Genomic DNA, 17,838 nt, shown 5'->3' on the forward strand with positions numbered 1-17,838 from the left:
GGCACACGGCCCTGAATTAGAACTCGGGATGTGGGCCTGGAATGCCAGCATCTGCTTTGGCATAAAAGCCAGGGAGACGGGGTAGGGCAATGCCCCTGCTTCGTGGTGTGAGCGACGGACTCTCACGGCTGCAAAGTCAGAGAGCTTTTCAGGCTGGAGTCCCTCTCTGCACATGGAAACAAAGTAATGGCTACATGCACAGAGGTCGCAGTAAAGGGTAACGCACGCAGGTGCTGCCTACCCGCTGCCTTGCAGGGTAGAACCTCTTTTGCATAGACTGGTCCCTGCCCTCCAGCCAGCTGCTCACTCCAGAGCTGCTCACCCTCCGCCAAACCCAGTGACCCTCAGATTAACGAGCCCTTTGGCTCCAAAGCTCTTTCCCTGGCTTCTTCCCAAAGCAGGAAGACCTCGAGGCTGCAGCCGGGCCCCCTGACTGTCTGAACCCCCTTTCCCTCTGCAGGACGGAGCCAGAGCCTGCCACATCCACCTCACAAGTCCTGCACGGATGAGCACCTGGCAGAGAACCGAACTGCAATGCAATTTGAAACTGTGAAACATAATGTCAATGCCCTGCCATCTTCTTAGAAACTCATGCCTGCTCGTTCAGACTGGGGGCTTGGCACAGGCAGCAGAGATAACACACCTGTGGGTAACTGGAGGGAGCCCTCTGAATGGGGGGACTCACAGGCTGTGACCAGGAGCAACTGAGGCCACACAGTGGCCCAGGTCAGTAGCCGTGGCCTAGGGGTCCAGCCAAGAAGTGTCCAGCAAGACGCCAGGAGCCGAGCCAAGCCCGTGCTGCTTGCCTCAAGGGGAAACGTGTTCAGGCTGAAAGCAGAGACAGTGCCTAAGTCTTCCCACCTGTTTTCAAGCTTGAATGCCCCAGGAGTGGGGTGTGGACAGGTGGTCTTAGCCAGAAGCCAAGCCTGGATCTCCCGACCCCAGACTGCAACAATTCTCCTACATGTGGGGAGAGACCCCAAGACCTGGAGGGTGGAAGTGGGGAGAATGAATACTGCATCTCGGAGGTTCCTGGCTGAGCCCCAGGATGGAGACAGGCCGCAGGCACGGCCTGGGGACGGAGGGGAGGACAGCGAGCTGAGCTGGTGATGCTTTTGTCGGCTGCGTATCAGAATCGCCTGGGAGGAGCTCCTAAAGCCGGTGCCTCCGCTGCCAGGACAATGTGTTATCACAGGCAAACACAAGCCGGCTCCCGCCCTGGCCGGGGTGGGTCCGATGGTTGGGTGTCATCCCATGCATCCGTCAGGGCACATGCCAAGTTGTGGGCTCCATCCCCGGTAGGGGGCGTGCAGAAGGCAGCTAATTGATTCCCTCTCTCTCTCTCTCTCTCTCTCTCTCTCCCCTTCTCTTCCTCTCTCGCTAAAATCAATAAAAACATATTTAAAAAAAATAAGCCAGACCCCTACCTTATATCATGTACAAAAGTGAATTAAAAATGGATCAATGACCTAAATAGAAGAGCCCAACCTATAAACTCTTAGAGCAGTGGTTCTCAACCTTTCTAATGCCGCGACCCTTAATACAGTTCCTCATGTTGTGGTGACCCCCAACCATAAAATTATTTTCGTTGCTACTTCATAACTGTAATTTTGCTACTGTTATGAATCATAATGTAAATATCTGTGTTTTCCGATGGTCTTAGGCCACCCTGCTAGCGACCCACAGGTTGAGAACCACTGCTGTAGAGCCTAAGACAGCCGTGGGCAAACTACGGCCCGCGGGCCGGATCCGGCTGTTCTATCCGGTTCTCTTGCTCTCCCCTCCGCTCCTTTACTTTGAATTTATATTAGTTCACACAAACACTCCATCCATGCTTTTGTTCCGGCCCTCCGGTCCAGTTTAAGAACCCATTGTGGCCCTCGAGTCAAAAAGTTTGCCCACCCCTGGCCTAAGACCATCGGAAAACACAGATATTTACATTATGATTCATAACAGTAGCAAAATTACAGTTATGAAGTAGCTACGAAAATAATTTTATGGTTGGGGTCACCACAACATGAGGAACTATATTAAAGGGTCGCGGCATTAGAAAGGTTGAGAACCACTGCCTAGACCAGGGGTGGGCAAACTTTTTGACTCGAGGGCCACAATGGGTTCTTAAACTGGACTGGAGGGCCGGAACGAAAGCATGGATGGAGTGTTTGTGTAACTAATATAAATTCAAAGTAAACATCATTACATAAAAGGGTACAGTCTTTTTTTTTTATTTCAATAGTTTTATTCATTTCAAACATTTTAACAAGAAGGATGTAAACACTAATTATTATAATTTGAAACTTCAAAAAATGGAGGAATCATAGCACAATAACATACCTTATATTGAAGATGGCAAAGGCAAAATAAAATTGCCTAACAAAGGAAAAGTACAAATTAAACTTAAATATAATAAAATAATTTAAAACTAAAACAAATAGAAAAGAACAAAATGTGTAAACAGTAAATTAAACATTTTCTTTAGTGCAACTTCCAAATTATGCCCGGGACGTAGATGTAGATGGCAATGTAGACTGGGTTGAAAGGTTTTTGGTCTTTAAAACATCAACTTAAGTGGGAACAGTGTTGTTGGTCTCCTTTTTAGCTAATGCTCTGATACTGTGCTCTCCAGGGGCGTGTCTCCCTACATCACCACGATAACGTGTCTACGCATTCCCAGGGTGATGTTGGGAGATGCGTCCGCGGGCATTACAAGGAGCCTCTGGAAGATTGAGAGGTTGTTCCTTCTACTGAATGGGCGGATATAAATCCACCCACTCAGAAGAAGGAGCTGCGGCCCTGTTTCCCGACGTTGCCATGTTAACACTGCTGCTGGTGAAGGAGCGGAGGGGAGAGCAAGAGAACCCTCCACTCTTTCGGCTCTGCGGGCCGGATAGAACAGCCGAACGGGCCGGATCCGGCCCGCGGGGCCGTAGTTTGCCCACGGCTGGCCTAGACGCACGGAGATCCCGCCTTCCTCAGCCGCAAGCGAGTCCTCCAGGTTGAGATTTTGCGGTTGTGTTTGAGGGCTTGGGGCATTGATTTACAAGCTCTTCTACTTCACAAACAAAAATGACCGCGTACACATCAGGTTTAATTGGGATTTGTTGCTAGCCCTTTCCAAGCCCTTCAAGGCTCCTGTCCTCCCCCGCATACCTGCAGGTGAGCTGAGGCTGCATTTAGCTAGCCAGTGGGCCGGAGGCTGCCTCTGCAGGAGGCTCCCAGGCTTGCCTTGCTGGGAGCAGGAGGAGTGCCCCTGGGAGGAGCAGTCTGCTGAGCAGGTGACTCCCCATGGCCCCTCGTGTTCCCCTCAATCCAGGGTAGAGCACAGGGCAGCATGTCCTCGCCCTGGGGCCCGGGGGAGGAGCAGGCTGGGGGCAGGCTCAGTGTCCCCCACCTCAGCACTAGACCTTTCAGCCGAGTAACTCCCTGGAGGGTGTTAGCAGCATCTCAGGCCTCTATTCTCCAGATGTGAGTAGAGTGCCTGCCCCCACCAGCCCCGTTTCCATCAGCTCACACTGTCTCCAGACACTGCAGATGACAGGCACCCTCCATCCCTCAGAGAGCCCGCACCACTGCGGTTCCCTCCCTCTTCCCGAGGCTCCAGTTCAGCATCTCCTAGACGGGCCTGCAGAGGTCCCATGTCCGCGGAGCATCTACGAACATCCTTGGGATTTGGGCTGCAGGAAACACACCTGGAGAAAGGCTGGCTTAAGATGCATTCCGTCTGTAAACGATGCAGGTCGCGGGTTGGGGGACAGAGTTGCGGAGTGTTATGGGACCCTGTTCATCCCAAGACCTTCTTGAAGCCTTGCCTACTCTGAGCTCGCTTCCTCAAACCTTTCTTCTCATCATCTTCTCCTCCTGCAGGAGCGGGTTCGAGCAGAGACGTGCCCTGGGACGGGAGCATTGGCCTCTGTCCATTTTGTCCTCTTCCCTTGTCCAAGTCCTGTGGGACCCCAGTGCCCCACCTACACACAGGTGCAGCCTCCCACTGCAGACCCCGGGGCACTGCCTTCTCCCTTCTCCTCTTCACAGGGTCCACTGCTGTCTTTATTCATCTGCATACAAATGTCCCACCCTGCCCTGCCGGTTGGCTCAGTGGATAGGGCATTAGCCCTCAGACTGAAGGGTCCCAGGTTCGATTCCAGTCAAGGGCATATACCTGGGTTGTAGGCTTGATCCCTGGTCCCAGTCAGGACTCCTGTGGGAGGCAACCAATTGATGTGTCTCTCTCTGTCTCTCTCCCTGTCTTTCACTCTCTCTAAAAATCAATGGAAAAAATATCATCAGGTGAGAATTAAACAAAAAAGACCCAACTCCAACAGACAGACTTTACTCAGGGCAGCGATGCTGAAAGTGTTGAACATGGCTTTATCCAGGCCCTATCCTGCAATGCACACACCCACAGTCTCAGCTCAACCTTCATGTTGAAGCATCCATCCTATCTAATAAAAGAGTAATATGCAAATTAACCATCACTCTGCTACACCCACAAACCACGCCCACCAGCCAATCAGGAGCGAGTATTCAAATTAACCCCAACCAAGATGGCTGCGGCCACAGAGCGAACAGGAGGGAGGCTTGGGTTTCCCTGGTGATGGAGGAAACCAAGCTTTCCACACACCCTGGTGGGCCCAGGCCTCCACTCAAGGATACAAAGTTTCAATTATAGAAGATAAATAAACCCCAGCTACCAGGGCCTCCGCTTGGGTCGTCAGGGGCCGTGGCTGGCCTGCAAACCACCACAGGCCCCTCGCCCAGGCTGCCCCATGCCCCAAGGGAACCCCCACCCTGATCCGGGACACCCTTCAAGGCAAACCAGCTGGTCCCCACCCGTGCACCAGGCCTCTATCCTATCTAATAAAAGAGTAATATGCAGATTGACCATCACTCCAACACACAAGGTGGCTGCCCCAATGTGGCCAAAGATCCTGCCCCCAGTGGACACAAGATGGCCACCACAAGATGTCCAGCAGGGGAGGGCAGTTGGGAGGAACCAGGCCTTCAAGGGAGGACAGTTGTGGGTGATCAAGCCTGCAGGGGAGGGCAGTTAGGGGTGACCCAGCTGGCAGAGGAGGGAAGTTGGGGGTGACTGGGTCTGCAGGGAAAGGCAGTTAGGGGGGACTCAGGCCTGCAGGGGAGAGCAGTTTGGGGGGGGTACCAGACCTGCAGGGGAGGGCAGTTAGGGGTGACCAGGCCTGCAGGGGAAGGCAGTTAGGGGCAAACAGGCTGGCAGGGGAGCAGTTAGGCATCAATCAGGCTGGCAGTGGAGTGGTTAGGGGGTTATCAGGCTGGCAGGCAGAAGTGGTTAGGGGCAAACAGGTAGGCAGGCAGGTGAAGAGTTGGGAGCCAGCAGTCCTGGATTGTGAGAGCGATGTCCGACTGCCCGTTTAGGATCGGGTGGGATCGGGCTTAAACAGGCAGTTGGACATTGCTCTCACAATCCAGGACTGCTGGATTGGACATCGCTCTCACAATCCTGCACCCTCTCCAATCTGGGAACCCTCGAGGGATGTCCGACTGCCCGTTTAGGATCGGGTGGGATCGGGCTTAAACAGGCAGTTGGACATCCCTCGAGGGATCCCAGATTGGAGAGGGTGCAGGCTGGGCTGAGGGACACACCCCCCCATGCACGAATTTCGTGCACCGGGCCTCTAGTAAAAGAGTAATATGCAGGTTGACCATCACTCCAACACACAAGATGGCTGCCCCCATGTGGTCAAAGATGGCTGCCCCCATGTGGACACAAGATGGCCACCACAAGATGGGCAGCAGGGGAGGGCCATTGGGAGGGACCAGGCCTGCAAGGGAGGGCAGTTGTGGGTGATCAGGGCAGTTGGGAGGGACCAGGCCTGCAAGGGAGGGCAGTTGGAGGCGATGAAGCCTGCAGTGGAGGGCAGTTAGGGGTGACCAGGCTGGCACAGGAGAGAAGTTGGGGGTGACCGGGCCTGCAGGGAAGGGCAGTTGGGGGGGACCCAGGCCTGCAGAGGAGAGCAGTTGGGGGTGACCAGGCCTGCAGGGGATGGCAGCTAGGGGCAAACAGGCTGGCAGGGGAGCAGTTAGGCATCAATCAGGCTGGCAGGCAGAAGCGGTTAGGGGCAATCAGGAAGGCAGGCAGGTGAGCAGTTGGGAGCCAGCAGTCCTGGATTGTGAAAGGGATGTCCGACTGCCCATTTAGGCCTGATCCCAGTAGGACACCCCCCCCCCCGTGCACGAATTTTGTGCACCGGGCCACTAGTCTTATATAAAAACTGCTGTTTGAAATTTTAACCCTGCTAATTGGCTTCTGTAAATGCTTGCTTGCTTAAATAATAAGGAAATAAGACTACTCTCACTTCAGAGAGGCCATTAAACCTTCCCCAGACAAAATTATCAGTGCTGGCACCAGGCCAGGCCTTTGGTTGAGGTCTCAAGGCCCTAGCACATAGGGGCTCTTTAAGAACTTGCAAAAGGGGCCAGAAACACCCCATATTTAGGAGACACAGAAGGTAAAAACACATAAATAGGGAAAATTCCTGCATGTTGGGGCCCAGAATTTGAGAGACATTTTCCTCTGGACCCACATGTAATAAATGTAACTTCATCTCTCTAAGTATTGCTTGGTTCTTCTCCAGTTTTCTGTAACATTATTGGTTCCCTGACTGGGAAAACCAACCCATGCTTGGCTTTTTAGCCTCCGGTGAGTGGACTGGGTTTGGGGCCTGGGGGAGCCGGATAGGCCTCCGGGAGGTGCTGCTCTGCTGATTTAGCAGAATTGAACCAGGGGACTCCAGGCGCTCCCGGACCTCAGCCCAGGACCCAGCCAGCATGTGGAGAGAGTGGACAGACATTTCTGGACCTGTTGACAGAATCAGTAAGGTAGGGGCCCCATCAGTTCAGCCCAATCCAAGTGCGTGGAAGGGGGAGCTTGATCACCTCCCTGGAAGCCATACGGCTTCCTCAGGCAAATTAATCAGGAATCAGGAATTAGGTGGACTATTTAAACTCTGGGTAAATATCTGGTAGAAGTCAAAAATTCGGACTAGCTAGTATATAAATGTGGGACTCTGGAGGTGAATGAATTCAGATTCGATTAAGGAATTATGAGTTCACTCTGCTGTTTGTTTGTGTGGGACTAGCCAATTTGCTACCGAGAAGGAGGACTGGATGCAGTCTTAACTCCTCCGGTAGGTTATCACCAAGACATTGGTTGAGAATTCTGTTCCGGGGCATGGGTGCCCGGAGTGCCCCCAAGCCCGTCTGGGGAGTTGGGCATTGTTTCCTTTATCTGCTCAGCTCCAGTCTGGGCTAGTCTACTGAGAGAGTGTGAGTATGGATGTTTGTCTGTCTTGGCATAATTATCTGCTCACTAATTGGTCTGTGTGAAGCGAAAGCCACTTTGTGCCTTCTGGCTGTACACAGGAGAGTATTTGTTATCTCTTTTTATTGTTTAATTTGTTTAAAGATAGGGCAGACCTGCTGTGACAGAATGCAAAAGTCTTTAGCAGCTGCTGAGAATTTTCTTTTTCTCAGAGTCTTTTGCTCTCCGTCAGAGAGGGAATCAGCCCACTTAGCTAATAAAAATTTCTCTCTAATTTTGTATAAGTAAGGGTTTCAGTTTGCTCTGATTTGTGAATTTGCTGTATTAAAGTGAAATTTTAAAGTCCTAGGGTTAATTTAAAGGTATAAATTTGTGACATTTCAAAGAACAAAGAACTTTTATTTATGGCTTTCTTATCTCTTTTGGTGATCGGAAACTTCCAGGGGCAGATCTCACAGCTCCGCAGGGTGGAGAGATTTACAGGCCCTGTCCCTGCCTGTGACAGCATAGTCCAACATGAGCCACCTGAGGCGGAACTAAGGCTGAAGTTATTATTAACTGTCTATGGGCCCCGTTAACCCTGGTTGTGTGTCTTGTGTGGTCTGTTGTCTTCGTGGTTGTGTGTTTTGTTTGACTGCTGTTTTCAGTTATTTATTAGGATCCCCATAGAGGACATAACCTGGTCTTTCCCTTCCTCTCTCATCCGGATTCTGATAGCATCTGTAACTGGATTAAAGATCTTTTCTTTCAGGAGGCCCTCCAGGCTTTCAGTTTGCAAGAAATCTCCCTACACACCCTTATCCTCATCCGCTATCTTTCCAGGCTGACTAAGAGTCATTTTTCTCCACAGGTCGGACCTCAGCCTTCAAAAGGGAGGACTACTACAGCAGTAGTCTGTAGTTTTCTCTGAAACTCCCACTGTTTCTATTTCTCCCCTCTGTAGGAATTGTCTTCCTCTGACTCACAATTGGAAAGGGAGACAAGCAACTGGCCTGGGGAAAGGGAATGGTCGGAGAAATCAAGAGTGGTAAAGAAGGAGAATTTAAGATACTCTAGGGGCTTAGAGTAAAGAGGAAAAATCTATGAGGGAAAATAACGGTTACAGAAAGAAAAAAGTATCCTTAAATGTAAAAAGCCTAAATATACAGGATCTCAGACCATTTGCCTTGTTTCAGGACAGAGTAAATGGTTAATGCAGAAAAGGGGGTGAGGGAGGGTGTCGGCAGTTAATTATGAAGCAGGGAGAGATAGGTTTTGTTGATTTTTACTGGCTGCAGACCACTCTGCTGGCATAGGGGTCTGGTCCAGGTGTCTTATCAGAACTTCACTAGATTCAAGGTCGCAAGTTTTCTGCAAGCATAATTAATCTAGCTGCCCCACTGCTGCCCAGTGAGTAATGAGCATTTTATAACAAGCAATATAAGACTTGGGCCTTTGGCTTGCTGGCTGCAGCAGTTAAACCAGAAGCCAGTGACTGCTACTAGCCTTCTTACAGCCCCAGGAATAGAGCAGCAGGCCCGGGATCTGTCAAAGCAGCAGATAGAGCTAGTGGAAGCTCCCTGTTTGCAAATGTGCTGAAAGGGTTCAGTACCTATTGCTGCTGGAAGAGGAGGGGCTGAGATCCCCTTCCAGTGCACTCCCTTGGGAGAGGCCTGGTCCCTGCTCTGCCACAAAGGGGACTGGCGGGAAGACAAGGGGCCTAATACCCAAGCCACTGCCACAGAAGCGCTTTGCAATATGCAAAGATGTTTCTAACTGCAACTCTGGCTGTTTTGGACTGGCAGCTTAAAGTCAAAGAGCAAAGGAAAGGCACTCTCCCTGGACCAGGGAGCCTTCAGGACTTTGAGATTCTCCAAGAGAGGAGGAGTCTGACTGAGGGATGGCAGAGACCCTGTTGGGTTAGAAGGACCTAAGGCCACATGTTAAACTTATAAATTACGGCTTTCTAGGCAGATGTCCAAGCCCAGTTATGTAGGGGTTAAGCTGCCTGTTTACAGCAAAACAACTTTCTCTCATGCCAGAATAAATTTTAGGGAACTTAGACAGGCTGTGTTTGTGGCTAGAAAGAAGAACTGGCCACCATGCACAGCCCTGACAGTGGCCTGCAGAAAACTGTATAATAGACTTAGATGATGCTTGCGTCTTCATGGACATGACTCCAAAAAGACAAGGACAATTTTGCTTTGTGTGGGAAGGTCAAGAATAGACCTTAGTCACCTCCCTAAGATACTTGTATAGCCCTACCATGTGTCATATATGGTAGCAGAAGATTTGACTACCTAAGGTGGCCACAGTGCCAATATTGTATTTTATTGTGTTAATAATATTGCATTAACCTTACAGATTTGAATGCAGTTGCCAAAAGAGCAGGTGCCCAAATGGGCAAGGAAAATACCCATCTGGTTTTGGTTTCTATTAAAAGACAGTTGGCAGCCTGTATACTGTCTTGCAGGCCTGTGTGGCCATGCCCATGTCAGGTATGGCACAAACCTCAACTTTAGGAAACCGGGGAAGGCCTGTTTGGAACAGAGGGAAGTGGTGAGTACCAGCCCTTTGTTATAGGAATTACAGACCCCGTGAGGTCCTGTGACTTGTGAGACCCTGTAAGCAATAAAGCTCCCTTAGTCCTTTCTCAGAGGGCATGTCACCCCTCCCAGAGACCATATAAAATTTTAAGGACAAGTCAAGTAGGGGGAACCCTACTACAAGGACAGCTGTAATTGTCTACTTGAATATACACACATTTTGAATTTCTCTTTGTCATTTGAAGACAGTTATATTACTCTGAAGAATCCATGGAAAGGACTGACCATTTGAAGACAGTTATATTACTCTGAAGAATCCATAGAAAGGACTGACAAGGAAAATCAGAAGATCTTAAAGCAGGTCAGTATATTTTTCTCCTTATATAATTCCTCTGAAATTTGGCAATGCTTAATAAATCATGGCAATACATTCTTTGCATAAATTCAATAAGACCGGTTTCTAATAGTGGTTTCATTGACCGGAAACTTTGACTGGAGTATCATGTTTTAAAGAGCCGTGTCTGAACTCTGAAGACTTGAAGCCAATGAGAGTGCCAAGGAAAAGCCTGGTATCCTGCTTGGGAGCCCTGAAAATGGCTGGCACTGGAGCGTCAGGCCCATGCCCTACCATCACTGGCGGTTGGTCAGAGTAGAATGGGAGCAATAGGAGGCCTCTGTGTCCCTGCGGAACCCCCAAGCACTTTAGGCTGCAATGAGTAGGAGGGCTGAGATGGGCCTTAAAACCTAGGGTGTGGACCCAAGTAGAGTCGCTGCAGGTGAGGGATTCACCTAACTCAGCAGATACTGCAGGCAGGCCGGACGGCAGCTGGATGGCTTGGCTTTCTGGCCCTACGGGGCACACTAAGATTCAATCATGAAATTCTGGCAAAGGTAGTTAGTTACCATTCTTGTTGTGTTTATGCAAACAATCAGGCCAAATTAAATACAATAGGTAAATTGGTCTTGATTTGGCTCTTTTAATAAACATAGAGGTAATTTTGAGGAGAAAAATTCTATTTCAATAGAGGTTATTAAAACTGAAATGTTTTCTTTCCCTTCCACCGGACCATTTGTTACAGTTTGTCTCTGCCAGGTCACAAGCCCACCTCCTTCTGTGCCCAGGCCTCATCATCCCTCTGACAGACAGCAAGGATCTCTTGGCTTTGAGGGAAAACTCCGTCCCTCTTCAGCACGAAGCAGCTACAGAAGAAATTCAACGTCCATTTTCCCTAAAAGAATTGAGAGGCAGGATCCTTGAGGTAATATATTAGGCAGTTAGACAGACATGAGCAGAGTAAGGACGATGGGCCAACTAGTGCTACCAGATGTAATTAAGTCTTTCCACATCTATGTATGTGAGACAAGGGGCATAGCCAAAGAGGTATTCACCCAAAGTCTCAGCCCTTAGAAAAGGCCAGTAGCCTATTTGTCCAAAAGACTTGACCTCTTTGCATTTGGATGACATACTTGCCTCCAGGCGGAAGCAGCCACAGTTATGCTTATCAAAAAAGCAAATAAGTTAACCCTAGGGCAGTAACTAATCCTAACTGCCCCACATGAGGTCGAGGCTTTACTCCGGAATACACTAGAGCACTGGATGTCAAACACTCGAGTCACCCAGTTTCAGGCTCTCTGGTAGACAAAAGAAAAATCAGTAACAATTTATACTGATAGCAGGTATGCATTTACAATGGCTCATGTACATAGTACTATTTACAAGGTAAGAGGTCTCCACAGAAGCAAGAGGGAACTGGGCCACAGATGAAGCTGCCCGGGAGGCTACCCTAAAACCCGTGGGGCCTCTACAGATTCTAGTGACTCTTCCAGACCCTGATCTACCCAATCTAGAAAAGCTGAAATCCATAACCAGTCTTTATTCAAGTTCTTACAGGCTTTACAGTCTACCCAGGAAGCAATCCAGAAGCACATCTAAGATGCTCTGCCTGTAACAACTTCTGATCTGGTTCATCCCTTCCACCCTGGTGACTCTGTTTGGGTAAAGAAATTTGCCCCCTAAGGACTGACTCCTACCTGGAAAGGACCACCTCCACGGCAGTCAAGGTCAACGGAATCCCAACGTGGCTTCATCACACCTGGCTTAAGACAGCCCAGGAAAAATAGAGAGTCCAGGACTTTTCGGACTCTCTAAAGATTACTCCTGGCCCTCATTCCGGGCCCTTATCTTATAAGCAGGCCCACTAACTTTATTAGGAAGAAAATTAAGATTATAATCCTCAGGGGTAAATATAACTCCCTCTTTGACAATGACCAAGAGTCAATTATTTGACTCATGTACATAAAACCAGTGGGGAATGAAGTATCCATCTTATATAAAAACTGCTGTTTGAAATTTTAACCCTGCTAATTGGCTTCTGTAAATGCTTGCTTGCTTAAATAATAAGGAAAATAAGACTACTCCCACTTCAGAGAGGCCATTAAACCTTCCCCGGACGAAATTATCAGTGCTGGCACCAGGCCAGGCCTTTGGTTGAGGTCTCAAGGCCCCAGCACATAGGGGCTCTTTAAGAACTTGCAAAAGGGGCCAGAAACACCCCATATTTGGGAGTCAAAGAAGGTAAAAACATATAAATAGGGAAAATTCCTGCATGGTGGGGCCCAGAATTTGAGAGACATTTTCCTCTGGTCCCGCGTATAATAAATGTAACTCCATCTCTCTAAGTATTGCTTGGTTCTTCTCCGGTTTTCTGTAAAAATGTGACCTTTAGAAAATGCTTTTCTCCTTGTTGAGCTTGGGCCCAGGCAAGAAGAGACTTGGGGTTGACAAGTTGTTCTATTCAGTAAAATGTACTTTTTCTGCCCTACCCAAAGCATCCGGGGAAACAGATGTATCCCCTTGAATATTTATGGTCTCACAGCTTCTTCCATTAATAATTCATCACACATGGTAACATCTCCCCATCACGGAGCCTCCCGGCAGGAGAAGGCACACAAACCCGTCCTCTGCCCCCTGGAAGCCCTGCCTGCGTGTGAACAGATGGCAGCACGGCCTCACTTGGGTCACCCCATGAAAGTAATAACACACACGTTGTTGGACTTTTCCATAGCCAGCCTTTATTACCCTAAAAACCATGAGGGTGGTCATCAGGAAGACGCTTTCCCAGCTAGGCCTCTGAGGAGCGCGTGGCGTGCGCGGTCACCATGAGGCCAAACGCTGTGGCTGAATGAGTCTGCCTTCCATTGGATGGCGCTCTCTGCCTCCCACAGCTCTGCTCTGGCTCGGCTCGCAGAGCTCTCAGAGGTGAGACACCTTTGTTTCTGATGATGAATCACGCTCATTGCAGGAGTGGGAGAAGCCTTACAAAGGTAAAAGAAAGAGGCACCTGTTGCCCTGGCGAGGTGGCTCAGTTGGTTGGAGCATCGCCAAATGGTGGTGAGCTCTATCCCCAGTCAGGGCACAGCCCCGGTTGCGGGTTCAATCCCCTGTTGGGGTGAGTGCGGGAAGCAGCTGATCATGTTTCTCACATCGATGTCTCTCCCTCTCTCTCTGTCTGACTCTCTCCCCCTTCCTTTCTCTCTCCAAAATAAATTTTTAAAAAGTCACCTGGCCCTGGACGGCTTGGCTCAGTGGATAGAGTGTTGTCCTGCTCACTGAAGGGTCCCAGGTTCGATTCCCGGTCAGGGCACATGCCCAGGTTTCGGGCTTGATCCCCAGTAGGGGTTGTGCAGGAGACAGCCGATCAATGATTCTCTCTCATCATGGATGTTTCGATCTCTCCCTCCCTCTCCTTTCCTCTCTGAAATCAATAAAAAAAAATATTTTTAAAAAGTTTTTTTAAGTCACCCATAATCCCTAACACATCAAGGTGAGCAACACCCACGTCCTGCTTTATAACCTTCTAGGCTACACACACCTCCCATGGAGATAAGTACTTAAAGACACAAGTGGTGTAATGCTATGAGGTCTTGTTTTGTGAACTTCTTTCAGTAGAAGTACGTCGTAGTCTTCATTTCATGTCATTTGTGCGCGCGCGTGCGTGTACACACACACACACAATGGAGTGACTCTGTGGTTCGCCACCATAGGCATTATTCTGCAACATCTTATCAAATTCCCTTCTGATTAGTATTCACATCACTTCCATGTTGTCCTGTTATTAGTGAAAATGCTGGGATGGGTGTGGCCCTGGTTGTGACTGTCTGCTTTCTCCCCGTCCCCTGTCCTGGTGGGAGACGTCTGTGTCCACCAGTGTGACCTCCGTGCCAGGAACACGGAGAAGCGAGCCGCCACATCATCGACAGTTCTTCCTAAAGCGTGTGTTTTCCCTCCATTCTTGGGGGCAGTGGGAGTACGAATGGATGACAGGACAGCCAGGACCAGGCTGATTTCGTGTGTGTGTCCTGCTCAAAGAAAGAACTGGGAAATTAGTATGGAATCCCCAGTCCCCCACCCCCGCCCCCACTGTCCTGGGGACCTCAAGGAGCCCCTGGGGAGTTGCGGGCTGGGCTCCCAGCCCTTAGTGCTTGGGTGTTGATGTTATGCGTTTTCCTGAAGCCACTGTTTTCTCAAGGACTCACATCAAAGCGAGCGTCAGCAGGAACGCACCAGACACGGCCACCCAGCCCAGGCCAGGCCCCAGCACTGGCCCCGCCCTGCTGCTGTCCTGCAGCCCCTCCTGCCCCGTGGCCATCTGCTGACCAGGACACTGACCTCCCCGACTCCACGTCACAGCCAACTCCAGGGCGTGGGCTCACCGAACCTTTTTTGAAGGGCTTACTTTCCTCCAACGTAATTCTCTTAAGAGCCAGATCATATTGCTGCCTCCACAGTTCATCAGCCCGGTGCCTTCAGACACGGACTCCTGACAGACAGATCCTGGCTGGTTTTCATATTTCAGGGGCACCCTGGCCAGCAAGTCACCCCCCCTCTCCCCAGCCCTCACCTTGGGAAGCGTGGGGTTAGGGCCACAGTGAATGAGTGTGTGTGTGCATGCGGGGCACATAAACATTCGGTCCACAACAATCTGAAACAGGCTAGACTAGAGGCTATAGATACGGGGGAAAGGTTTTCTCAGGTGAGATTGATTTTGCCCTGCAGGGAGGCAGACATCCAATGTGCTGTGGTCCCCGGAGAGAGCTGCTGGCCTGTGGACGGTGCTCCTTAGCGCAGAAGGGAAATGGCAGTGGCACGACTCAGCCAGGGAAGTGCTGCTTGCAAGCGCTGCAGAGCCTTCCTCACCGTTGGCTCCTGCGCTGAGCGCTGCCTGAGCCCGGGCCCCTGGCGAAGGTGGTGGGCGAAGGTGGCCCTCGCGGGAGGCCCATCTAGTAGGAGATCCTGGCTTTATTCTTCTGCTTTGTCTAGGAGAGACCCGAGGCGGGGGGAAGGGGAGTGTGAGGAGGCCCATCCAGGAGGACAGCGCTTGTGAGAGGCTTTGTGCCTCGCCGAAGGGAGCCCGAGCTCTGGCACAGACACCGAGTCAGCCAGTGAATCACTGACTCGAGACTCCAAGGCCCTGGCACAGCTGGCAGAGGTGGTGAGGCACCAGCCCTATCTGTTACACCTCAGAAAAGACACCTTTGCTCCTGGGCAGGTTGGCCCAGCATCACAAAGGGGCCAGCCTCCCTCACTTGAACTGACAAGGAAACACCTCAGGCAGCCTTAAGAAAGGTGTCACGTGGTTCCCTGGAGCCAGACACGGGGATGGGCAGTCATTTGGAAAATGGTATTTAACCATCTGAGGAAACCATGCTGATGAAGAGCATTGAGGAGGGTGGTAGAGGACCTCCCGGGGACCGTGACAGACTCAGAGACCAGCGTGGGCGAGAGAGGTGGTGCCCTGCACAAAGGAGGAGCAGCCACGCGGAGGAGAGCGCCCACCCGGGAAGAGAGGGCCTGTGCCTGGTGCCGGGCGAGTGAGGCGGCCATGCGCTCTGCTGCGGGGCTGGGTGTAAGCTCCCAGAGCCTGGGGCCTCCAGGTGGCTGCCTTCTAGCCAACAGTGTTACCTTTTGGTTACCCGAGGGAAAGGGGGCTGGAGGAGGTAGAAGAGGATAAGGGGGGACAATGGTGACTTGGGGTGGTGAACACAGCACAATGTACAGATGGTGTGTTATAGAATTGTACAGCTGAAACCTCTATCACTTTATGAACCAATGCAACCCAAAACATTTCATAAAACTTTTAAAAAGAGCCCTGGCCAGTGTGGCTCAGTGGCTGGAGTACCGGCCCGCACACGGAAGGGTTTCAGGGTCAATTCCCAGCCAAGCGCAGGTACCTGGGTCGCGAGTTCGCTCCCCACCCCGTCGGGGCACATGTGGGAGGCAACTGGTCGATGTGTCTCTCTCATATCGATGTCTCTCTCTCTTTCCCCCTCCCTCTCTCCTTCCCTTCCACCCCCTCTGAAAAATCAATGGAAAAGACATCCTCACGTGAGGATTAACAAAAAACAAAAAGAAAAAAGAAAAGTGAAACCATTAAAAAATGTGCAGTCTTGTACAGTCTCATAAATCACACACATGCACACACGTGCGCACACACATGCATTCACGCATGCACACGCACTCCAGGCTCCTATTTTTACCATATTCCCAGTGACACTAAAAACCCTCCCTCCCATTCACCTGTTGGCCTTATTCAAAACCCTGACTCAATGGGCAGGAGAGCCGGTGTGGCTTCTATTCCCCAGAGTGTGGCTTTGACAGGACAGACGCACCTGTTCCCCCGGCACCCCCCTCCCCCGCCCGGGCAGGCGTTATCCCCTGGCCCCGCCCTCTCTGACCTCACCAGAACATGAGATTGTTCCAACACACAGAAAGTAACGTCAGCACATAAGACAAACTGTACATTGTCACAAAGATCCTAAAAGACATTTGCTCAAACAGGAAGGCAGCCCCTTTGCTGTGGGATATAAGGGAAGGCTCTATCAAGGCGAGGTTTCTTGCTGATGCCAGACCAGTGGGGCAGTTGTCCATGCTGCTGGGCTAGTGCCCTCCCATGGTGCAGCTGCGGGGAAAACTAAATGGCCAGGGAAACCACCCACCTTGAGGGCGGAGGGTGAGGAGAGCCAGGGAGAGACTCTGTCCCTTGCTCTCAGCCCCCTTCTCCCATCTGGTCCAGGCCCTCCATCCACACTTAGGTGCCCGGGCAGGACAGAGGCGCCCTGGGTGAGGGTCAGGCAGCTGACTGATGCCGGTAGAAGGTCGGGTTTCTCTGCCTGTGTGCACCAGACCCTTTTCCTTCAGCTGACCTTGAAGCTCTGACTTGTTGCATATTGGGAAGGTCACCTGCAAGGCTCTGACCTGCCAGTGAGGCTGAGGCGCCACCCCTGCCACCGCTGCCACTGGCTCTGCACCCCCATTGGAAGCCCCACAGATCAGGCAGTTTAAACAAAATCAGCTTATCATTTCCTGGTCCTGGAGGCTGAAGTCCAAGCTGAAAGTGTGGGTGGGGCTGGTTCCTCCCGAGGCCTCTCTCCGTGGCGTGTAGACGGCCGTTCTCTCCTGTGTCCTCACACAGTCGTTCTCCATGTCCTCATCTCTCTTCTTATAAGGACCCCAGTCACATTAGATCAGGGCCGTCCTGTGACCTGGATTTATCTGTATCACTTTTTTAATGGCCCTCTCTCCAAATACAGGCCCCCTGAGAGATACTCGGGGTTAGAATGCCAACAAATGAATTCCGGGGACATACTCGGCTTGCGATGCCCCCAAGTTCAGTTTCCAGAGGAGCTGACCCAAGAAGGTGGAGGTCGGGGTCTGAGGTGACTGTCACGGTGGGTGCCACTGCTCAGCTCTCCCACCTGTCGTGCGCCATCTGCACAGAGGTGAGACAGACCCCAGGCAGCCAGACAGACTCCTCATTGGGACCATGACACGCAGGGCCGTGGGCTCCCTGAGAACCATGCAGGGGCCAGTGAGCCAGGTGGCCCCAACCCGTCCAGGCAGAGGCTGGTGGAGAAGGTGGGCCACCAGCCCAGTGACAGGGAACTTAATGGGAGGGCTCCTTAGTCAGGGGCTTCAGCTGATGAGGGAGCCACAGCGGCAGGAACTGGGGGAGCAGG

This window comes from Plecotus auritus, assembly GCF_963455305.1.
Source record: "Plecotus auritus genome assembly, chromosome: 4".
Lineage (NCBI taxonomy): Eukaryota > Metazoa > Chordata > Mammalia > Chiroptera > Vespertilionidae > Plecotus > Plecotus auritus.